The sequence below is a fragment of the Podarcis gaigeae genome (genome assembly GCF_964106915.1).
Source record: "Podarcis gaigeae genome assembly, chromosome: 11".
Taxonomy (NCBI): Eukaryota; Metazoa; Chordata; class Lepidosauria; order Squamata; family Lacertidae; genus Podarcis; species Podarcis gaigeae.
The window spans coordinates 31,238,105-31,263,248 of record NC_139687.1 but is presented as its reverse complement, the minus strand read 5'-3'; the positions used below and the strand labels follow the sequence as shown (position 1 = coordinate 31,263,248).

The following is a 25,144-nucleotide window of genomic DNA, read 5'->3' as shown; positions in this document are numbered from 1 at the left end:
AAGACCCCCTTTTTTAGTTGCTTTTTTGTTATGTTGTGCATTGTACAGCCTAGCAATGATATTAGTTCTAGTGTGGGAAAATATTATAATTGAGATCTGGTAAGTTATTTGCAGACTTCAAGTTTTTCTTTACACTGTGCTGACATTTAGCATAGCCCTAGTGAGGAAAACAATACTGCCATTCATGGCTCTAGACGTAGGTTTCAATCGACTTAAGCGGGCACAATGAAACTTGGTCATTCACTGGTTACCCATATTGTGTTCTCAAATTTTCTCTCAGCAAAAGTATAATGACTCAGTATTGTATGGCCGCATAGACAAGGGCTCAGAACAAGAGACACTAGTTTTGTCTGACGGTGTGAGAAAGTCGTGAAGGGATCTTTTCTTCCAGATGGTGTTAAATTCAGCTGCCTTTTTAACATTGGCCTTGCAGAGCAATCTGGTGCTCTCTTTTCAAAAAAGAATGAGGCTGGTTCCCACTAGTTAACATGCATACTCACGCAAGCCTGCAACTTCACTCCCAACTGTTTTACAATGCAATGGTATGCTAAATAAATTTGATCTGGGCTCTTCCAGTGTTAAAGCTAGCCATCAAAGGCCTGCTCAGATTATATTTATACTTCTGTGGACTAAGCTTTATGTTTGCAGGCTATTTCAAGCTCTCAAAAGAAATATCACCTTACTGCCACAAAATCATTTTGACTGAAATATTGTAAATCACAAACCAAACTGAACTTTTCTCACAATTGTTATAGGTTGACAGTATGCGGAGTAAAAATAATAATGAATAAATGAACTTAACCTACTTTGTGTCAAATCGGTGGAAGAGAAATAATAAATAATAATAAAATAACATTAAAATGTATTTTATTGATTGATACTCATGTAACATTAGCAGGGTACAAAACAATTCTGATGTGACAATGGCTAACACAGAATTATATCATAAAGGGGGGGGGGGAATCCTTAGGTGCTTTCCTTAACAAATGTACAGAAAAGGACCAAGAGGTAAATAAGATCTCATTTCACAAAGTAAAAGTAATTTCACTCCACTAGGTTTTTTGTTTGGTTTTTTTGTTTTTGCTAATCAAAAGATTCCCCCAGACAACATCTTGTTACCTTAATTGAACCTCTTTAAGAAAACTACACACTTTGTAATGTAAATGTTAATTGTAGTAGACAATGACCCTAGGTAAACAGCACCCCTGGACATGCAGTAAAGAAGAGGGGGGAAGGCAGCAAGGCACTTAACAATGAGAGGCTGGTCACACAAACAGAACTTCCAAAGTAAATAAACAAGGGGACTGTTCATTGGTCACTAGAGTAGTAAACTCTGGCACGTGCACAGCAGCCAAAAACGGCTCTTTTGTAAACAGTCTCGCCATCCAAAATTCAGCGCAAAATACTGTAACAAGCTAAGCTCCTTAAAACTAAGCTCTTGCAAAATCATTTATGTCTGCAGGCCACGGTGCCTTACTTTAAAGCCACATCCTTGCTTTTATTTTATTTTTAAATGCCAAGTGCATGTCATTACTGGCTGCAAGTTTATATGCTGGGGCTTAGTGCTGATTAAAAACACATAGGAATTTGCTATCACATGTGTTACACATGCACACACATATGCATTCTGGCCTAGGGTGGCTCTGAAGTTTATCAGAAATAAAGAGTCTGCTTCCTTATCTTGGGAGCATCCCAGGGGCAAAGACTGCACTTCCAAAACAAGCTGATTTAAATATAATTTCTTTTTTTAAAAAAAAAATTGCAAAGTGCAGTAATTAAAATTAAATATTGGGGAGGGGGGTGTTTGGTAGAGAGGGAGAGGATTTGCCAAGGAAATATATAAACACCTTGCTTCCCACCACTTTTCTTTTGTGAGCTTCACTGTAGAAAATTTCCATCTCAGAAGCAAAGCTACATTTGATTATGAGTAGCTGAAACAGTGGTTATAGAATTAACAGAAACAGACAGTCTGCAGCTACAGAACAGTTGGGGTCCCCACTTGGGAGCCTGCAGATGGCTGTGGGTGGGAAATGCCTCCACTTTCTTAAGGGATGGAGATGAGTCTGGTGTGGTGCACTTGATGTTTTTTTCATAGGCAACCCCCACAGGGCTGTCTGTCATAGGCTGCCGGGCCCATAGCTTTGCCACTTGCCCCCGAGCGTGGGAATGGGAGCGTCCAGCCGTTCACATCTCAGGCATTCCGTTTAACGGAATCAATTAGGCAAGACCAGACCCCTCAGATTCCCCACCCCCTTGCCTTCTCTCTCTCTCTCTCTCTCTTGGTCAGGTCTATATACGTCCTAATTATTTCAGTTTGAGATGCCTGAGCAGTTTCCTGGATAGATCTGATCATCCTTAAACAAGAAGAGAGCAGGCGCACACGTGGGTTTTGGCGTAAATGTCACTTTCATTTCTAATACTAGACGCAGAATAAGACACAGACTACTTTTTAACACTTTGACAAGGGCGGAGGCAGTCTCGTCTCCATCACGTTTTTCTGCTTCAGTAGCTTCCTCAAGGAAACCCTTTTGGAACAGAGAAGCATCTGTGCTTGCATTTTGAATAGAAGACTGGTCGGCTGGTGGATTCCCCCCCCCCCCATTTTTTAAAAATAATAATAATAGTGATGGTAATAGTAATCAACCTTCACCTTGCTCCTCCCCCCCCCCCTCAGTTTTGTGGAACTCTACCAAATCCTTAGTTGACCGAAATGATTAACCTAGCCTTATTCTTCAATCCAAATGTTTATTTTTTATTTTAGGCTTTGGCTTTCGTCTCTTGGAATAACAGCATACCCAGCAACACTACAAAACTTTTAAAAGTCTCACAGGCAGAGTTTGGCCCTACATACACACACACACACACACACACACACACACCTTAAAAATAAATTATAAATACTTTAAAAGCACACAGGCCGCAGCATTATGCTTCCAAACACATGCTAATCGTTTCTGAATGTTTAGCAAAGACTGCAGTCTTGTACACACTTACCCAGGAGTAAGTTTCATTGAACTCAATGGAACTTGCTTCTGAAGAAGCGTGCAAACCGCTGGAAAACAATTACATCAGAACTTAAAGTATTAACTTAATCATCCCCCACCTCCCAGAACAGCAAAAACTTGCACATGCATTTGTTTACCATGAGCACCATATCCTCTTTGCAGCGTATGGTTTACTCTTCATCATCCTGTGCCTGTCATCTTGCACATGTATACATGTACAGAAAGATTTGGCACTCGTATGTCACTGAATTTCGTCCTCTCTCTCTCTCTCGCCTTGAGCTGTAGAAAAGGTGCCATTCAATAAGAATTCCTGACATGGCTGGGTCTGTCTCTTGCTGGAGTTTCTCGTTTCCTTGTGCAGCACGAAGATCATGAAGGAGTTTTTACTTTCGGTTATCTAGCTTTATGAAGACCAACACACTCATACAGCTAGATAACCAAAGATAACAACTCGCTTCCCTCATATGCTCTGAGGTCGACTGGAGGGTCTTTTCCGCCCCTCCTTCTCTAGAATCCAGATTGTTTCTGCAAATAGACTTCTCCAAGAACACCAGCCGTGCCTTAAAATATTCATCCTTTCAGCGCAATTGTCACCTGCTTCACAGTGTCTGGACTTGTGTGTGCTTCTAATACCACATCCCAAGTAGATCCGTCGCCTTCAAAGTTTTATTCCGAACTTTTCTTGTTTCTTTCTCTTTTACCCCCATCCTCTCTTTCTCCCTCCTTTAAAGCCAGCGATTTCCGGCAGCGATGGACCAACTATTCATCTGTTTAATATCAGAAAGTAAAACCAGCTATTAAGGTGCATCAAGCTGTTAAGAGTGCGAAGCATCCATCCCTCCACAGGCCTCTATTTGCATTGTAAATTGCTTCATTCTCGTGAAAAGTCTTTAGCCTCTATAAAGATGTAAAGCCATCGGCAATTTCCAGCGCAGAGCAAGGAGGAAGCAGGGGGTGTGGGAGTGTCTCCCATTTCAGAAGAAATTGACAAGATGATGGTGGTGGTGGTGCGAGGATCCAGCTCTCCCTCCTGATCCCCTTTGCGGATTATGCATCAGAGCGCTCTTAAAAATTCTTATTTTAACCAAATGGTGGCAGCAAATATCTTGCGGGTTTTGAAGGGGAGGTGGGGGAGGAAGCAACCTGGCAGATCCACGATTTCTCAGGATTCCCAGAGCTGCTGCGCATGAGGAGCTGCAGGTCTTGCTGGCTTGGCTGGCTTGCTGGCTTGCTGCTGCTGCTGCCCCCGGTCTGAAAGAAGGAGAAAAGGGCTATCATTGGAGGGCTTGCAGTGCCAAAAAATGTTGACCAGCCCGGCAAGGTCAGAGGTCCTGGACCGCGGGAGACCAAGGTAATGATGATGTCACGAGGAAGCTCAAGTACACCCGGTTATTGCTATGCATGAGCGATCAGCGATCTGCCCCCTCCGCGCCATGGGGAAGAGCGGTGGCGGCGGCAGCAGCAGCGGCAGCAGCACCCTCGGAACATCATTCCTACTCTCCCAACCAGCACAGGATCGCCTTCTCTAGCGCTACCGGGAGGAGAGAGAGGGGGCGGGAAATATATATATATTTATATAAATATATATATATATATATCGCGGCCTTTTACCTTCCCCGTTGCTAGCGCAGATCTCTCTAATATCCAAAGACTGGGAGGAATCTCTCTCTAAGGACAGATAAAAGCGTTTCAGGTCGGGGGAGGCGGGGAGCGGCATGGAAATAGGGCGGGGTGGGGAAAGGAGAGGAGAGGCGCCTTTGCCTGCATCTCTCTCTCTCTCTTCTGGCAGACTCTGCATGTGCTGTGCAGGGAGATGTGTGTGACTGAGCCAGGCACTCGCGGCTCGCTGCTGCTGCGATGACTGCTTAAAGCAGGGCCTGCTTTCTGGGACTGGGAATCTACGCGCGTCTTTACGCAGCGCGAGCGGAGGTGCCATTGCATTGCTAATTCGCTCTGCCCGTCTGGCGCTTTGGAAATGGCTTCACTTCTCGCTCCCTGCTCGGGGGCTACAAGACCCTCTCCGCCAGTGCTACTTGCACCGTGGAGGTTGCACAACGCAGTTTACGCGCGCAGGGAGGGGGGGTGGATGCTGCAAAGAGCAGGCTGCTCAAGCCTCGCTCCCTCTCTTCCTTTCCGAGCTGCTCTCTGTTTCCAGCAAATCCCCCTCTCCAACCGACGCGCGCTCCCGCTCGCCCTTTTCACACATAGCACATTTCTCCCGTCTTTCCCTTGACCCTTGCCAGGTCTGGACAGCGCAGCGCAAGCGAACATGCGGCTTTCCTTTCCAATTTTAATGCATCTGTTTCATTTGAAGATGTGTCCAAACACAGCGAAAATGTACTCTGGGTTGTTTTTCAAACTTCCTACCGCTGCTGATGGCAATGGCAAGCAGTATGCCCAGGGATGCCCTCCATCCTGAAAGGTTCATAAACACCCTGTTCAGCCTCTCCCCGTTCCCCTAACCTCCCAAAAGGCAAAAAGGAGCAGGCATTCAGAAAGAGGCATAAGGGACATTACCCTGTGAATTCCTGCTATAGAATTCGGACAGGGAGATTTTATATATTCTTCCCAGTGTAAAGTGCAAACATTACAGGCCCTCTTGATTATATGGGAAACAATTAATCTCACGGCAGAGAGCTGCGGTGTTTACTGATCAAATTAATAAATGCACTTCAACCGCTTGGCAGTTTATATTTAAACACTCAGCAAAGCTATGTCTGCCCCCACACTCCAAAAGGAACCAGGAGTCCTGCTGTTGCATGTTAAGGTATAGTATGTTAAGGGCAAAAGGAAACAATATATACTATACTGTTCAATATAGTCCAGGATTGTTTAGAGGACAGTCTTCAGAGTGCATTTTAAAAAGGCGTATTTCCTACAATGTGCCATACCTGCATGAGTTAGCATTTATTTTCTCCTTCACATATAAAAAAGGCAACATTTGTGTATGTGTGTGTGCTCGCGCGCCTGTGTGCGATACCTACGTGTATGTGCACTCCACACCCACACACCAACCACAACCAGCCATCATCACCATATTAACGTGCTTGCATTATACTTGTGTGTTTTCCAGGGTATCTAACCTGCATGCCTGTCACTACCCTGAAGGGCGAAATCTGTGGGGTTTTGTGGAGCGAGACATGTCTACTTTCCCAATGTCTACTTCCAATACTCGAAATTAGACTTGTCAACGGCTAAAGATGAATGCTGCCATATATACAGGCAAAAGGAAAGCAAAATAAAGTAATGGCAAGGCAAAGTCCCCAATTAATTGATTGAAATGATTCCTAGGTTGATGTTACCTATAAATGTTCCAAAAACAAAGCACCTTCACAACTGACGATGCACTCAAGCCACAACTGTTTTCATTCAGTGTTCTCCCTGTATTGTTAATTATGCATCGTGAAATGCCATAGTCAGGTAAACCATGCTTACGGCGTCAGTGTCATGTTATATAAGACGACATGAGAAGGCCATGCCTCTGTTTTTCCACAGACAGAACAAAATGGTGAGGATTCTTATGTACAGTGCAGCGAGCTGCGCTTTTATTTTTTTAAACCATCTGAGGCTGCATGGGTACCAGCGGCATTAGTGAGTTGAGCAGCAATATGTATAAAGACACACGTTCATTCTGATGGTCTGTAGAAGTCTACTGTAATGAGCTTCTTTGAATTGGCAGATACACAGAACAAAGCCCTGCCCCCCCCCCCCACTTTATTTCGCAGTAGCTAGAGGCAGCAGTGCGAATGATCGGGCATGTGCTATAACAGACCAGGCTTATGAGCTGATGCATTAAAATCAGAGACAAGAACATTCAGATAACGTGAGGTCTCTCTGGGCATGCTATACATATTGGCATATATACACGTGTGTACACGCGCCTGAATGCGTTTAAAATGAAGTTGGCTAAGGAGGCAAGCCTTGGCTCTTATTTATTTTGACGCTGCCTTCAGGATCCATTGAATTCAATGGGACTTCTGCTACTATTCACCTCCTGCACTTAAAAAGAGAATGACTTGTTTTCCTCTATCAGTTACCACGTAGATCAAGAAACACACCTGTGTCGTTTTGCAGATCGATAGCCTTTGGAGCTCTCATGACGTGAAAACAGCTAACGTCACAAGGATGACCTTGCTGATCATTAAACACAGAAAGGATCGCCCTCCTGCTTCTCCTTTGCTTTGCAGGTGTCTAGGAAATCCACACGTTATTCTAAATGTCTTCACATGAAAGAATTATCAGTTGCTTTCAATGGGATTTCCAATTACGTGTGTTTAAGACTAAGGTGTTGTTAAGGCAGCGTAGAAAACCCCTGACGTCTCTGAATGTCTACAGTGCCTATGAATCAATTGTTCTCTCCAGGTATTCTTTACAATTCCGTATGTCCGTAAAATAAACCGTATTTGGTTAAGCAGGAGATGCAGCCTTTGGCAATGCTAAACTGCCCACACCGCCATGTTGCTGGGTTTTGTTTTGTTTTTCATTATAGGCATTTCCAGTAAGTGGGTTAGCCTTATTTTAAAATAAAAATTCACCGAGAACGATGGAATCGCCATTTTAAAGCAATCTGCGTTATTTGAAAGATCCTGAACTCTAACTAGGCTCTCTAATAAATGGCCTGTAGATTTGGATGTGATTGCCATGCTTGTTTTCTAATCTCTTTATGGGTCTCCAGACGGTTGTGACGTAAAGGCGGAGAATCCTGCAAGGGGTTCCTTTGGAATAAACAAGCGCTGTTAACCTGCGAGTGGATCTTATCTGTTGCACCTCCTACGAACCAAAATTCTGCCTTCGGGACAAGTCCTCCGGTTTCATGGTAGGGAAGGGGGTGTCTATATAGGAAGCCCACTAGGCTCCCATGAAAGGATGCCCATAATCCCGAGACTGAAGAGCACACACTCCAATCCCTGATTCTTCGATAATTCACTTACAGCTCAATTCTGCACATGGCTACTAAAAAGTAAGTCCAAATGAATTCAGTGGAACTTACTCACAGGAAACTGGATTGCAGCCTTAAACGTAAACTGCAATCCTCTTTTTGGAGCCCCGTGTAAAGTCATTTTATTCCTCGAATCTGCATGCCCCAAAAAGTCTCGTTGTACCTGCTTGGATTTTTATTGCAATCTTGATATTGGTTTCTATACCTACTGTACCTTCCACAAACAATATATTTACGACCATATGTCTGCAGTATTGCCACACCTAATATCCAGGGTGCGAAAGGTAAAGGGTCTGAAAATGTCTCTCAGAGGCAAATGTTTTGCTATTATTATTTTTTTGTGCTGTTGCTTATTCGGCAGCCACGTACATTTCTTAATTTAATCATTAGGTTTAAAAGAGATTACCTTTATGTGCTGATTGTCACTCCATTTGATGGTCGCTTTCTGTCTGGCTCTGGAAAATAGACAAAAAGAGAGAGAGGCGAACGATCATTTAAAAATAAATATTTATGTTTATTCATGGATTGTGCAAGTGCATTCTGACTCAAGGCCTGTATAGCAGCAGCAGCAGATCAGCCAATCCACTGAATCCTAGAGGCAAAATCCTCCAGGAAGTTCTCCTGCGCAACCCCCATGAAAATTAATGTGTTGGGGTAGGGCATTATCCTGCTGCCTGCACCAGCTCTCGTCATGAGGGCTGCTCAGGAGAACTTCTTGATGGATTAAGACCCGTGGCTCCAAACTGCATTTTCCAAAGAGCTGCTAATATTATTTTCTTAAGATGAATCTATATACTGAACAGGAAAAGAAAACCAGGGGTGTATGTTCTTTTCTGGTGTCAGAAGAGTTAAATATTTCATTTTAGATATATATGTATATATCCTCAGTGGTAAATTGGGATAGAAAGTCCAGAATATGAGAGAAGGGAGGCCGAATTTCTAAACTGAGATTATAAGAATAGCTTGATTTGTGGGGTGGGAGGCAGGGAAGGCAGAGGCGTCTGTATTTACATGCTGTAGGCTGCCAGTTGCTTAATAAAGGTCGGAGGCTCCACCTAGCCTCCGCTTTCAAAATATGCAAAACGCGCTCTCTCTCTCTCTGGGTTTTCAAACCTCGCAGGTTCAGATCGCAGCTGGTTTCATGGAGCTACTTAGCTAAACAGACTTAGGCTGGTTACAGATTTACTCAAAGAAGAGCAGTGCTCGTGCATGTATTCCTTCTCGCCACCGCCACCCCCACTCCACCCCTCTTCTTTGCATCACAGGATGGTGTTAATCACTTCAGCCAAAAAGGGAGGGGGGGAGAGAAAGGGGGTGTCTTAATGCTACTCCCAATCAATCACGTGTGTTTAAAAAAATAAAAAAAGGACGAGGAGAAGGACTATTTGCTCTTTTCCCTGAATATACTGGGTATCCTTCTTCAGTCTCCTCTACCACCTTTTTTTTTTAAAAAAAAAAATGTGTCCTCTTGCATAAATACATGGTTCTCGACTTTGTTCCGCGCTGGAGCTGGCGAACTGGGTGTGCTTAGAGTGAGTAGCATTCAAGGTGGATGGGAGGAGAGAGCGTGGAGGCGAAACTCCACCGGCTTAATAGCAACCTGTGCTTTGCATGCTCCAAGACTCCGGCAGCTCAGCGAAGCCAGGCAATCTGGGAGTTAGGCCGATCTAGAACCCAACGCTAGCTGAACCGACTCAAATCCAAGGGCGACATCGACTCCAAAACCTATTCACCTATGTCGGTCTACGACGCAAACCTGTGTGTGTGTCTGCTTAAGGCAAGCCCCATTGATTTTCTCCCAAGTAAGCTTGTACAGGATTTGGGCCTTAACTGACTTGTGCATGGAGCTGTTCGCAACTCTCCCAAGCTATCACACTCCTCGCAGGCGCTCTCTAACCCACAACCTGAGCGTCTCATTCAGAACTAGCAAAACCAATGACAACGTTGCCAACGACTTCTAATCTACACCTCGAAAGCTCCTTGCAAACAATGCCAAGGTAAATAAATCCACATACACTTGCGAGGCAAATTCACGCTGCCATAAATTTAATTACACTACTTTCTTTATAAATTTGGCAGTCCAAGTACGGAATGAGTTTCAAATTAGGAATTCATTAGACATTATTTCACCAGTCATGCCTATTTGAAGTTACAGAAAGAACTGCTTCTCTAGATGTAAGACACGACAACAACAGCTCTCCTCACTCTTTTCAACCCTTATGCAAGTAAATAATATACCTTTCAATTGGTATAGCCACAAAAGTCCAAGTTGCGGGGATCAAAGGGAGTTGCTAAGTCGGGAAGTTTGGATCTAAATACATTGTGAGAAAACGCCTCCCTTGCACCCTTCTCTAAAATAAGCAAATGTGCAGCCAGAGTTAATTTCACCGAACACTTTCTCTTCCCATTTTTCACTGTTCTCTCTCTCTTCCTCCCCCCTCCTTCGCTGTCAATCTGTGTGCTAATTAATAGTCCCCTCGTCCCGAGGAAGTGCCTGCAACGCCAACAGGTTTCATATCACACGTCCAAAATCATCAGAAGCTCTCCGGTTAACCCATAAAGCTCTCCACTTCTGTTGATCTTCCTCCTAGGTTCCAGAGAAAGTCAATGGGAGCTCTAACAATGCAACCTGTTCAATGAAGCAACTATCTCACTCTTCCTCTTTCTAGCCCTGAACCTGACACAGACACCGATGGAGTTCACGTTCAGAGTAACACACACACACACACACACACACACACACACCCCTCATGAATCAGATGAACAACTGTAGCATAAAGTTATCGTATAGTCCACACTTTCTCTCCCTTTCCCCGTTTCCCCACATTTAGTTTATAAAGAAGGCTAGTCGTGAGAAGTCGGCAGATATACTTACTTTTTCTCGTTTCTTCTCGTTCCAACAAATGGGGGGGGGAGGGAGGGGGGAAGGACAGTCTGATCCTAGATCTTAGGTGAATGTGGTGGAATCTTCGGCAAGCAACAAGGATTCCTTAGCCAAAACTTCCTTTTAAATCGCAGAAAGCAGTTTCAAAGTCTCCCAAGATTCGGATCATCCCTTTCGTCATCTCTATTTATAACTTGCTTTTTAAAGTTCCATCGTAGAACACTTGCCCGACTGGATTCTAAAATGGGCCCTTTTCCATCCAGAGGGGGGTGAGAATGGAGAGGGGATTTAAACAAACAGTTTTCTTTTCCCAATACAGCTTGCACAAAGCGCCAGAGTAGAAAGTGAAGTATTGTATGTGTGAGCCACTCTGCAAGTTTTTTTTTTAAACGGGGGCGGGGGGGGGGGTTGGCGAGGTCTAGCCCAGCCCTCTCTGGAAAGGAGGACGTGCTCTGAAATTCAACCAGTTTCCCCAACGCTTTTGTTGCTCGCGAACTGAAGCCCTATTGTTCGTCCATTGCCACGGTCTTTTTCAATCCCTGCTATACGTTATGCGTTGCCAGAGATAATGAATTTGCACCAAACCCTCTCCCAGCCCTTTTCTGACAGACGGAACAAATTAGAAATGTCTAGCCTAAACGGGAGCAATGGCTACATTTCCCTGTGGTGGAAGAGCAGGGAAATATGCATTTCTGCGGAATTCTTCTTTTCTTTTTTAAAATCTGCCTTTGCATCAAGAGCCCGCCTTTAAAAACAAAACAAAAAAACTTTTCACTTTCACGATTTTTCTTTTTAATGTTTCCTTCCGAAGAATAGAGTTGCTCTCTATGCCTTCCTTCCTGCCTGCCTTCCCTTCTCACTCCTTTTCTTTCTTTCTTCAATTCTTGAGGCAACCGAGCTATTGTGAGTTTAAGCTGTTGCCTTCTTCTCTGCAAAACACTCATGGCCATCTGAGTTTTTTGTAAACTTGCTCCGTGCTCTTCCGCGGTAGGTCAGGACTCTGTCGAACACTTGGGCTGCCTGGGCTGCCGGTACTTCAACATCGGCTTTCTTTTCCTTTTCTTAAACGCTTTTTAGGTAAAGCCAACGGCACCAGGCTGCTCGAGTTGATGTCTTCGGCGCAGAAGGATCTGAAAGGGCACCCGTCCTCCTTGCTCACAGAGGCTGGCAAGAGAATGAGCCCTAGTACGGTTCATTTGGAAGAACGCGGGTGCAGGTTGCGCCCTATACACGCAAGTTTCAGTGCAATAGGATGCGAGCGAGCGCGTGTGCGTCTGTGTCCTAGGACACGGGTGTAGGGCTGCGCAACGGAGAAGGCTAGCCCCTTGTGTGATTTCGGGTGCTCAGAGTGCATACAGGAATACTGACTTGTGGGTATGGCCAGGGTGTGCTGGGGCGTTGCTAAGGATTCCGCGCCTTGGGAGAGAAGCGCTTCGGTTGGTGCGTCTCCTTCCCGACGAGGTTTGCATGTGGACACGTTTCCCCAGCAGCAGGGCTGCGTCTGAGAGGCCGTTGGGTGTCGCTTGTAGGTGTGTCGCGAGATGTCCACAGCTGCGTGTTGGAGACGTGTGTCTGGGATAGAGAGGGGGGAGGTTTGTAGGGGTGGAGCCAGGCGAAGGGAGGGGGCACAGATTCAAATGAGCATCTCGTATGGAAATGTGGGCTGCCGGGAGGTGGGGGGGCGGGGAAGCCGTTAATGAGAAACCCAAGGAGGGAGAGGCGCCGTCTGAAAGCACAGACCTTTCTGCTCTGGCAGCAACTTTCCCGCCAAATGTAGCCTAAGGAGAGGCTGTCACTCGTGTTCTCGTCAATGGCTGCCATTGCCTCCTCTTTACACACCCACCACGGCAGAAGTATTCTGGCTGTTGCTTAGCTGCCTGCCCCAGCCTAATAAAGAGTGGAGAAAGAACACATTATTCGGGGGATAGATATAGATATATCTGTATCTTGCACAGGGGCACCTCTCTCTGTAGCAAGCAGGGACAGAATGTTCCATGGGCTACGTATTGCTCTCCTACACAATACGGAGCCCAAATAGCTTCTAACTGTCAAGGCTGCCTCGATATTTTAATACAGGTGAATCACTGGATGGAGGATTAAGGCGAAGGCGCTCGTTTGCCTCTTCGGCTGTCTTATACCTTTCCAAAAGGCCCTGGCAGAATCGGAAGCGAATGCCATGGTGGACCACGTCGAAAGGATGGTTTGCGGGTTGGATGGTGGAAAGGGAGCCAGGTGACGCTGACTGAAGAGGGTCTTCGTCCCCTCTCTCAAAAAAACCCAAAGCTGGATAGGCTCCAAGTATAGGACCATTCTCGAGAAAACTCGACCTAGCGCTTGCGAATCAAATAATACTATTGTTGTATTTAACAAGAACGAGAAGGGATGACAGGCGAAGGGACGGGGAAAGCAAGATTTCCAGACATCCTTCTCACCTCCACCACGCCGCACACCACTTCTTTAGCTCCTTTTTCTTCCAAAAATAATAATAAAAAAAAGTCCAGTGCAGAATTGACTGCAGGAATCCGGGTTATCCTTACATTCAGTCTCTGGCTGCAAACCAGAATACAGTAAAGCCAAAAGAAGACCATGTTCAAGGTTGACTTCGGCATCTGAGCCCGCAGGAAAAACTGTATGATGATCAGGTTGAATTGCCAAAGGTTACAAGTTCACAGGTGATCTAGCTACACCCCTGTGCTTTTCCTAGTCGTCCTCGCCTTTCTCTTTTCCTTCCTTCATACATATAGGGGCCATGAATGTCTCCTCTCTCCCTCTTCTCTTTCACACTCTTTCTTCCTCCTCCTCCTCTTTGTGTACATACGTGCCATCGGCATTCCCTTCACACTGCAAAACAACACCACTGTACTACGCAACACACGTAAGCTGGCGTGGTGAGTGGCACATTCATAGCTGGCTATGGTCCTTCTCTGAAGCCCCTGATCTTCTGGAGAGGAGAAGCAGTCGCTGCACCCCCACTTTTGTATCACCACTTCAGAGAGCTGTGCATTGGGAGGATGAGGAGAGAAAAATAGGTCTACTGGGGACATCTCCCCTACATGCATGCACACACACACACACACACACACGTTGCATTTGCTTTCTTGTCATCAAGAGAGGGAATATATTGGGAGGCGGAGGGGTTATGCAAATGTTTATTTTGTTAGAGGGAGATGCTGCCAGGCTCGCACAGTGCTGTACAAGGAGGCAGAGAGAGCTGGCGATATCTGACTAGGAGTCTTCGCCGGGTCTTTGGCTGTCTCTTTGCATCTTCCGGTCGTCTCCGCCGTTTCTGTTTGCACAGCAGTAGCAGCAGCAGCTACTGCTCTCTCGCATCTCCCTCTCCCTCCCTCCCTCTCTCTCTCTCTCTCTCTCTCTCTCTCTCTCTCCCTCCTCCTCCTCTCTCCCCCGTTTCTCTCGCTCTCCTCCCTCCTTCTCCGCTTTCCCTCATCCCAGCTTCACGTTCAAGGTTTAGCAGCGAGGTCACGTCCATTGACGTCAGCTCGAGTCTTACTGTACGTCCGGCTACATTTACATACATCAAGGAAATTAGGGCATTAAAAAAATATGCAAATCCTGCCGCTTGAAGAAGAGACTGTAGATTCCCGGAGCGATCGCCTCCTTTCATTGAAGATTTTAATTAAAGGAACGCAAAAAAAGAAGAAGATGATGAAGAAGAAGGGCGGGGGTGGGAGAGAGAAAAAGCTGAGCTCACCAAAGCAAGCCTTTCGTCCTAAAACAACAGCAGCAGCAGCAGCAACTGCCCCCCTCTCCAAAAAAACCAAACCAAACAAGCAAAAGCCCAAATGGCCAAGATCTGCTAAAACATGGGGGGATGAGATTCCTGCCGATCAGCTCCTGGCGCCAACCGAGGGAGCCGGCCTGCGCGCAGCGCTGCTGGGAGAAGAAGCCGCAGAAGCCGAGCAGGTTACCCGGAGGCTCCGGCACAGCCCAGACGTCTCTCTCTCTGCATAATCAACGCTGCGCCATTCTGCTCTCCTCCTCCTCCTCCTGCTGCTGCTCCGGTTGGCTCCAGCGGGTATTATTTTTCATACTGATGCATATGTAAAGGTAGATTTGCATTTTTAAAACATTTACTGGAAGTTACGGTCTTTGGATTGCCTTTCTCTCTCTTTTCTTTTCTTTATATAAACAAAACATTTTTAAAAAATAATATTTTTTGTTTGTTTATGATTTGGCAATACCTCTGTTCTGCCGCGTCGCTGCTCTATAGATGCAATTTTGCTCCCTGCTTCTTCCTTTTCCATAGGGCTTACAAAATATGTACCGACATTGTTCCTAACGCAATTTTTTTCAAGCGTCAGGAGCCTCTTTAAAAATAAAAAAGAGGCGAAGTCGGTTGGTTGGATTTTTATATTAAAAAATATAATATATACTTGCATGTTATGTTGATCGACGATAATGGCAGCAACCGGAGATTCAAAAGTTTGATTAGTAACCTCATCATGAGCAATATAATAAAATAGAGGGCGGAGCAAAACCGAAGCTTGCATAATAGGGACAGTTTAAAATGCTGTAGACTGCCTTGTACGAACATTTATTTCTGTTTTGGCTCCGGGAACCTTTAATTTTCAAATACGCTCTTTAAAAATGTGCCCAGACCCAGGTGAGGGAGAGCTTTATCTAAGGAAGACATTTTCAACCATGTTGTATGTTCTATCTTAGCTGCGGTACATTAGTAATGTATTGCATTTCGTTTAAAACTTGCTTGGCTTAAAGCCAAGCACCGCTTTACTGAGCGACAATGCATTTGATATGCTGTTTCAAATCAGTGTCGATTATGCGAATGCTTTTCTGTTTGCTCGAAAGCCGAGGGGCCTAGATCTACCTTAAAATATTAGGTTATTTGAGAGACATTTTATTTGGAGTTCGGTGTTTTTTGTTTTTAAATAGTTCGATCCTGTTTACAAATAAAACATTTCCTTCACCCTCTCCCTGTAATCTATACACATCTTTAAAATAACGCAGGGTTCACACCCAAAAGAACAATGAACGCACACTTACATCACATACCTATTTAAAGCCAAGTAAGCCAAAGCACATGCATAGGTAATTAGGCACAGCATGAATGACTTACCTGCACACAGGCATAGGGTGAAAGTTAACTCTCCTCAAAGCCAGCCATGCATATGTTTTGAGAAAGGCTCAGGAGAGCAATTTTTCGTTTTTGTGGTATGCAGCATCTATTTCCCCGAGCTGCTCACTTTAGTTCTTTGAGCAGTCTTATGGCATGTTCAGCCCTACCTCCATCTCCAGTTTTACGTGCCCTACACTAAAGTGCTCATATGATATGTCACCCAATAAAAAGTGGTCAGATGGCGACACGTAAAACATTAAAGGGGGGCACCAGACACTCTTCCTCCATTAGGTTAGTTCTTACCTATATATATACATAGAGAGAGAGAGAGCGCGCAACAATACATTTAGGTGAGTATGCTCGCCACATGCCATATATATATATATATATATATATATATATATATATATATTCAGCTCTATATAGAGAGAGCCTATATATATATGGCTCCAGCAACAGCACCGACTGCCAGTCGACTTGGTCATTTACATAGAACATTGGGGACACCTCGCTGATTGAGACAATCCCAACCTCCTCGAGTGACTAATTAAACCACGTGAACCATCTAAGCTGGCTATAGCTCTAGTCCTGCAGAGATCTAAAGAGGATCGCCGCACACGAAGGATACATACGTGGGAGTAAAATATGTGTCCATTCAAGGAGCAGATCTGTTATCGCAGGCATCTGCTTGGGCGTCTACCCCATGCCTACAAGTGCACTCTCTCTCTCTCTCTCTCTCTCTCTCTCTCACACACACACACACACACACACACCTCGATCTAGGTGTCGTTATCATGCTTAAGTCCCTACCGAGGTCCATGCGATGTCTTGCTTCCTGCTAACCCCAGCTCTCTCCCGTTCCCGCTGGCTCCTGCTACCCTGGGGTCGACGGCTCCGTGGATGCTGTCGCTGCAAGAAAGGTGCAGCGTGGCGTCCGCTGCCTTCGGTGCCCGCGCTCTGTCCGAGCTTAGCTACTAGCTGCTAGTCGGGAACCCACTCCAACACACAAGCACACACACACACAGGCACACACGCGCGCGCCCCACACACCTCCGCCCCCTGCCCTGCTAAAATTACCATATGGAGGCCGAGTCCCTGCGAATCGCAGCACCAGCGGGCGGCGTTTGAATGAGCCTCGCAATCTGCACAAATCCCAACTCCTTCGCACGCTGCTCTCGCTGTGAAGGCCACTTCCACGGCCCTCCTGCATCTCGCAGCCCCTCCCCTCTTCTCCTCGTCTCCCTCTTCGCCCCCACCCACATCATCCCACCCCACCCACAGCACCTCAAGTGCCTGGGCCCCAGGGAGATCAAGAGACAGCTGCCTCGTCTTGTGCCACATGCCACGAAAACGCGAACCATGACGGCGCGAACAATAAGTAGCGAGTCGCCCACGACCACTATTATATCGTATCGCACATTGCTCTCGTTTAGGATTGCACCCCAAATACACAGCGATGCGATGCCCATGGATAAACGTTAGATAACGACCGCCCCATTCATAATAACCCCTCGTGCCAAGTCTTATATAGCCAAGGACCACTTTTTTCATAATTTAAGCACTGGGTCAGAAAAACAGAAAATGCTCCAAATAATATTTTCTTCGTTCCAATTTAGTGGGATCTCTAAAACCAAAATGCAAATTCATTGCTTTTATCTTTCTCGAGGTCCTCCGCCCTTTAAACCTGCAATACGTATTCGCAAGACACGTTCGATATGATGAGACACGTATAGAGACACTTCACGTATGAAAACGTGCATTTTTTAGGATTCTTTAGATTTTGCAAAGTGGGAAGGTGTGTTATATAGATCTGGAAGCAGAACTTTAAAAACAACAACAACAACAACAACAACCACAGCACATTCGTAGCCCACAGCGTTGTTTGCATGCTTTTAAGAACAATTTCCACTGAAATGAGATACATTCCGAATGCAAATGCACTATGCCAATCATCTCCAATTTAGCTTAACATTTCTCTCACGAATCCTCCCCCTCCCCCCTTTTCAATTCATAAATTGAGATCGAGTCTTGTGTAAAAGGCACGCTTAAAACACCTCGTTGGGGGGGATAAGTATTCTTCTTGAAAGATTACAAAATAAATAAAATCCCAGCCTCCTGTTTATTAATAATCTCTTGCATGACATCTCAAGGCAAGAGGAGATGGGGGTAGAGCTTTTAATAGTCTGGAAATGAATATGGATTTCAGATAATTGAGAACTAGTTTTCCGTAGAGGATGAGGACTGGGGAAAGGTGTGTGTGGGTGTGTGGGTGTAGACGTGGGCAAAGCTCTTTGTTATAAAAGCATTCAGGTGAGTCAATAACACTGAGAGTATTCAACACGGTTAAGGTCAGGCTCACAAGCGTAAAGTAGCCAATGCGGATTTGATTGCAGCCCAACATTTCCAGAAGAAGCGTCAGCCCACATATTCCCCCAATAGCAGAGTAGTTTTATTTTCTAAATCTGGGTAGGGTTTTTTTTTATTATGGTTACTTCTCCCTAATTCAGCACCGGGTTTTAAAATTTAAAAATTTCTAAAATCTGATGTGATCTGTTATTTCCTTGGTTATTTCCATTAGGCCCTTTTCTCTCTCTTACCAATTGGATGGTTGGCTGGAAGGAGGCAGCGATTATATTGTGCAGAGACCAAGTTAAAATCTGGATGTAGATGGCGCACGGGGTGGGGGGCGGACGGTGATCCCCGACACTGGATTTCTCTCGCTCGGCCCATCCATTGCTTGTGCCCATTTAAGTAGAGGAAGAGGCCTTCCAGAAAATGCCTCAGCTAAACGGACACAACTTTCGCGCGCCCCGTCCTGGTAGGATGGTCAAGTGCGAGAGGTGAGCCAGTGCTGTCTGTCACTTTGAGGCTATTTGCAGCCTTAATGGATCCCTGGAGGGAAAGGACCAGGCAGAGCATTCCTTGCCCCTGAATGGCTCTTGGCTACCCTATTCTGGCCAGCGGGGGGACAGCGACACCTACTGACTGCCCACACAAATCCAAAGGGTGGTGGGAAGGATGGAGGGGGCGAGTGTATTTGAATAAAAGAAGCGTTTAAACAGCTAAGATCGCGCTAGTCTCCCTGATATAACATCTTCAACAAAGAGGGGGGAAAGTGGGGGTAGGGAACCCAGCACTTGTATTTAACACCTTCGCAACTAGATTTCAGCCACTCTTAAAATTCCAGGAAACACAGCCCTAGCACAATCATCCAAATAGATAGCATAGATAGAGAGATATAGCCACAAATAACCACCAACGCTCAGGGAGACTCAATGGACTGTAATCGTGCAATACTGGGTCTTCCAGAACGAGTCTTCTCTGGGGAAGCAAGTAGACGAATCAAAACTCCAAGCTAGACCACTGAACGCTGACAATCCTCTTCTTTAAACGATAATCATAAAGGATTAGGTTAATCCGAAATTAGAAAGCAATTAGAAATCCTTAACTGGGCTCTCTTACGAAGGCAGAAAAGCACGCCGCGGATGCGCAGAGCCGGGAGCACTTACTGCCCACAGAGCTCGCCTGCCTCGCTCCTTCCCCGTCGCCAGGCCCACGATCTGGCCAGGTAGACCCTCTGCCGCTGCTCTACATGGCTGGGGAAGGGGGGGAAGGGAGGAGCGACTTTCCCCTTAAAAAATATATTTCCCCTGAGGGCTTTTTGAATGTATGATGACTTCTTAGCTCGCTGACAGAAGCGGCACTGTTTCACTAGCCCGAGGAAGGTAACATTAAGGGACAGTATCTTCCCGCTCTCTGCTAGGAGGCAACTTCAAGGTTTCCTCATTGGATCTTTCTGAGCGCCCCGCCACCACCCTGAAAAAAAGGGTAGAGCTCGTCTTTGAAAGGGGAATCCTTAGTTTCAGGGACAGAAAGAGCAGCGAAGTGATTGGGTACACAAAAGGAGGCCTATAATGATACGCAGGACTTGCAGCAGGTAGCTGAGTACCTATGCTTGGAACAAGAAGCCATTTCGCTCATATCTTTATTTCAGCAGTTAATTAAGCGTGTGCGTGTGTTTAAGAGCAAGCGAGAGAGAGAGAGTATATCTTATGTCTTGGACACCTATCCATAAATAAATCTTTTTCATTTATTCTTTCCTTTTTTACACCTAGGGCCATTAAAAGAAATAAATAAAACAAACAGGGATAGGAGAAAATTAAGTTTTCTTGCAGCCGCAGCGAGCTGGGTGGGTCAGTTTTTATTTTTATTTTAATTTGCGGTTCTTCTTGTTGTTTGTTCTTGCATGTCAAAGGCTGGAGTCCTCGGCAGTCTTACTAGGAAGTAAGTACCACCGAAAGCGGTCCAATGTACTTCCGAGGAAACACGCGCAGCGTTGCGGCACATGTATTTAAACGTGGATTTCTCCACCCGTTATACGACACTGAATCTCCTAGAATAAGGGTAGGGCGTCATTTAACCGCAATTCTCCAAGGCAGATGTAGTGCCAATACGTGCTTTTACTCCCTTCTGGACATAGCTAAACACACTGACTTGGCCCGCGTGGGGGAAAGAAATGGAAACGGTTGCAGTTGTTCTCGGCCTGGTCCACAACACGGTCCCAAGCAATTCTATGCACTGAAGCTGATCAAGTTTGGTGTCTGCCATAGAGCGCAAACTGATTTAAATCCAACAATTTCGGCTTAGCTTGGTTGTGTGGATCAGACTGACTCAGTCCTTTCCTTCCCCTCCTTTCTAGTAAGTGTAGAAAACTGCTGTTGCTATGCTTGCTTTTAAAACAAAATAACAATGGCAATGGCAATATCATTCGGGAATTAGCGAATGCAGTTATTGTAATATGCTATACACACATTAAATTAAAAATCCACTTGCGAATGTTTAAAATAAAAGACTGGTCTTTCCCTCACATTTTAGGTATTTTAGCACTACCAGATTGCAACTCTTTTCTTAATTGCTTGCACGAATCCTTAAGCGGAGAGAACGGTTTCCAGACAATTTATACATTTCCTCTCTTGTTTTTAAGATACAGATTGAACAAGGAAACGCAGGTTAGTCAGTGGCACTACGAATCGGCCTGACCTTTTGTCCTAAAATGTCATCTTCAAAATCCACTCCCCCCGCCCCGACCCCAATCTGGTCGTCTTCTGTCCACGCTTTCTGAGTGCTAATCAATGAAAGGAAACAAGCCGATTAGTCCAGAGCTGACAGTGTGCAGAGCTCTCTCTGCTGGCGCTAGTTCTGGAGATGCGGTGGGCCTATTGCATAACTCCCTGGGAGTGGCCGGCTCTGCAGCCATTTTCAAAAGGTTCCCCCTCCCCTCCCCAGCCTCATTAAAACATCTTTGCACAGTCCGCCCCAGAAAAAAAAGTCAATTCCCAGGCTAAATTCTGCCAACAAAATTTGGCACACCAATCTACTTATCAGCTAATCCAGAATACTTGAGGCTGCATCCCGAACGCAAGCACGCCCATTTGGAAGTAAATTCCCTTAAAGGTCCTCTGATTGGTATTACAGCATTATAGTAACTATTAAATTTGTTTGGCCTGGCATATGGGAGCACATTTTCTGACAAGTTCAGCTGGAAGTGTATCAGCCACTGCCGAATGTATTTGGAGCTGCACTTAAACGAAAGTAAAGACAGAACTCCTAAACTGAGGCATTTGGTTAACTGGCCTGTGGATCGCAGTCTTCCACAGCCCAGTTAAGACAAAACAATTTGATTTCTCCCCCAATCATCATCCCTTAGGAGATCCACAGGTCTATCAACAAAGCAGAAAACAGAAAAGAATTAATATTTAGAATTAATATGGAGGGATCAGTCCGGCTTAAAGCTAATATCTGAACTGAGGATAGATTTATAATAATATATTTTATGCAAGAGCTGATGCGGGGTGGTTCAATGGAGCCCGCTTGGCGGCCAGCTCAAGAGTTTCCAAGAGCTGGATGAAGCTGGAGGCCTTTGGTAATGGTTGGTCTGCTTGCTCCCAGTGCCAGGCCCCGCTGGTGGGGAAGCCAGGACCCAAACCAGGCGAGAACTGGTCTCCTTTTCCACGGAGCCAATTGTCTACACACCTGTGAGCCAACAAGTGCCAACCTTTCCAGCGTCACAGCAAACGACATTCCCCCCGCAAACAACACGCCCTGAGAAATAGCCTCCTCCTCCTCCTGTTTCTTTTTAAAATAAAGAAATAAATTGGTCTCGAACACCGCCTGGCCTTTTCGAAGGGCTGTCATGCCACCTCGGATCCCCCTGCCTCGGGGGTAAGTGCGTCGCTTCCATCCCTGACCCCAGAAATGGCAATAAATGCCCACAGAAATTCCCAAAAGGCCACGGGAGTTCAGTTTGGTAGAGTTTTTTTGTTTTAACCCTCTAGGTTGGTTGCCACCTGATGATCGAACTTCGGGATCTATTTGTATTCGCGTTAGCATGAGTATTTATCCCCTCCCTCTTCTGCAGAAACAGCTTCGTTAACAGCAAAGAAATGGAAAGGCGCTCACATTCGCTCGGGAAGAATCGAATAATAATAGTACAGTAATGGTAAAATAATGTCAGCCAGCTAGTCCTCAGCGTTCTAAAGTCCCCGCCCCCTCCGGGATTCTAGAGCGGCTGAGCTGAGCTCTTGCCTCAAGGGTGCAAAGCGCGGGAAGGAAAGGAGCGGGAGATGGCGACCCGCCGCTCCTCCGCTTCGCCCCTCTTCTCCAGCGCTGCTGAAATAGTCGGCGTCCCGTCGCCGCCGCTCCCTCTCTCCCTTCTATATCACCCTCACGAGTTTCCCCTCAGGAGCCTGGAGAAGGACGCCGAGTCTCGCTCGGGCTGGCGCCACAGCAGGGCGAAAGGGTTCGCTTCCCGCCTCCGCTCGCTCTCCCTCCAGCTCCCCGTAACTCACCTCAGCAGCGGCCCTATGAGCGGCGCAGGCGTCGGCCAAGGCCATCTCCCGAGCTGGCGGCCTTCGCAGGCGTCTTCTCAGCGCCTCTCTCGACGGCACCCCGCCCCCCTGCGCTTATACTTGTGACTGACTTTTGCGAACCGAGCGCTGTTCATTCAGCGCGAGCCAAGAGCCCGTGTGCGTGTGTGTGCGCGCGCGCGCCTGAAAGAGAGCGAGGTGGAGCGGCTAGGGGAGGTGGCTTTGGGGCTGCCCCTTAACTGGGCTGCTGGGACGCGACGCCCCCTCCGTAGCCCCCCTCCCCTCCAGGACCAAATAGCTCTCGCGGAAGGGCGGGGCGGGGTGGGGGAGAGAAGGGAAACCGGGCGAGGCGCCTCAGCCGGTCAATTTTAACGCAGGCGCGAGGATTCGGGAAGCCACGGGAAGCATCCGGTCCTGTCTGACGAAACCTCAAAGCACCACCGCCTAGTGCCAGAAGGGGCTGTGACACATGTCCTTCGTGGAAGTCGGCTACTCAAGTCCCACTGAAATAACGGGACTTACTGTATTTGGCATTGGGGCCCTTTAAAATGGAGATCAGGCTGGCAGCAGGCAGTGGCGGGCTCTTCCCGCCAACAGCTCGCCTTCCGGCTCTTGTTTTCCCCACGATGCGTCCTGCGTTCTCAGGCAGCTTTCCTCAGTGAGGCGCGCCAAGAAGCCCTTTGGACAGATTCGATTCCTTTTTCTCCCTACACCACAGCTTCCTGTTTCAGTCTCTACCTGGTTTTTTCTTTTTCAGGAAGTTTTTTAAATAAGAATACCCCCCCTCCATCTTTTTAGACTCGGTCTCTTCCCTCAGGCCAAATTGCCTAAAACTCTCCCTGTTAGTCTGTGTGAGCGAAACCAACGGGAATCCGCCTCAGGGACCAAAACCAGCCTGGCGTCGCGTTTCTCATTCCCTCAGGGTTTCTTCTCCAGTAAGGCGAGGCTGCTTCGAATCTGAGGGCGGCGTCGCGCAGCTCCTGCCTAGACTCGCATCTCCCGCCTTCACACACACCTTCGTCTCCATATCCTACCCATGCCGACATTTCCCCGGGGGAACTCGCTCTTTCTCTCAGCCCGGGGATCTTTATCGCCCGACGAACTGGGTTCGAGAGAATGGATCCTCGCCTGAGTAGCGAATGTGTAGTAATATGCGTAACAACACAGTCGTGTTGCGGGAGATAGCCTAGTCGTCCCCCACTCCTAGCTCATTTCAGCCCCGGATTTATTTTGCGCATAAACTAGATTCCTTTCTCGTTCCAGAGCAGACAACCTGCCGAGAGACATTCCCCGAGCCGCCTGCTTCAAGGAGCGCGCGTTTTTCAGACTCCCCCCCGCCCCGTGTCCCCCAGACTTGCTCTGGACCTGTTTAGGTAGGAGGGTCTTCGGGCGAGTCTGCGAGCCCTGAGAAGACTCATTCGCCACCTTTCTTCTCTATCCTGGAGGGAACCAAATGGGTGGCGGGGGAGGGAGGGGAAAGAGATAAATGGGTCTCTCCCAAGTTTAAACCGGGGAAGAGAGAACGGCCTCAGAAGCGGGAGACTGGTTTCTCGCGGATGTGGCCAGTTCAACTTGAGGGCCGGATCGGAGCCTGAAGGATGAAGGAAACCATCGCTTCGAAGGCTGGCGTTGTGCTCCTAACATGTCCGCTTAGTAGCGCCCTTCTCCTTCCCATGGATGTAGCCAATCAAATAAATCAATTAAAAATAATAATTAACTAACTGAGGTTCTCCCCCCCCCCAACAAAGAGCCTAGCTACGCCTATGCTCTTTCCACTGCCCCGATTGCTGCATCCTTGAAAGAGGAACGTGGCATTAAACTCGAGAAGTTCACCTAGGATCGCAGAATTAGCCGTTTCCCTGAAAGGAAAGGTGTGTACGCAAGACAAATGTCAAAGATTCGCACTGTATCCTAAGGATTTCTTGTGCGCACAGGTTGATCTCTGAATGGAATTTCGTTTTCTCTCTTCCTCTCTCTCACACACTTTTAGAAAGCAGGCAGAAAAGCCTCGCCATTGTAGACACGCTAATTGCCTTTTTGATTTTCTGCATGAACTGAAAGTGAGCGGTGCTTCTACAGAAGACTAATAGGCATTAAAAAAAAATAATACCTGCGCGCGCGCACACACACAACACGGTACAGCTTACATTAGTTGACTCAGGCCTCCTTGAAAATAACCCCCTTTCTGCAGTTGTAATTGTTACATCTACAGCAGTCTGTCCACAGTTTACACAAGATCCGATGCAGCGGGATAATCCTCTCCTCTTTTAATGCAAACTCTGCCCCAGTATGATTGGGCAGATAATATTTAACTGGTGCGCCGAGCGCAAGGGGGAGACGGTGGCTGGCATGAAGTTA

At 46.6% G+C, this 25,144-nt stretch overlaps 2 long non-coding RNA genes across 6 annotated transcripts in view; one reads left to right on the top strand and one right to left on the bottom strand.

Moving 5' to 3' along the window:
* LOC310827375 overlaps nt 1-25,144 on the bottom strand; it is a 132,244-nt gene that overhangs the window by 97,661 nt on the left and 9,439 nt on the right. Inside the window, exons 1-2 of one of the 5 annotated variants that reach the window (XR_014556306.1) lie at nt 22,769-22,997; nt 8,351-8,399 (exon numbers count right to left, since the gene is read on the bottom strand). This is a non-coding gene — a long non-coding RNA (uncharacterized lncRNA). Of the gene's footprint in view, nt 1-8,350; nt 8,400-10,819; nt 12,369-16,730; nt 16,942-16,997; nt 17,130-22,768; nt 22,998-25,144 lie in introns of those variants that run through there. The other 4 variants (XR_014556307.1, XR_014556308.1, XR_014556309.1 and 1 more) reach the window with 4 other exon arrangements.
* On the top strand, nt 4,245-7,636 carry LOC310827395. The gene is made up of 2 exons (XR_014556342.1): nt 4,245-4,356; nt 6,079-7,636. It is a non-coding gene; the product is annotated as an uncharacterized lncRNA (long non-coding RNA).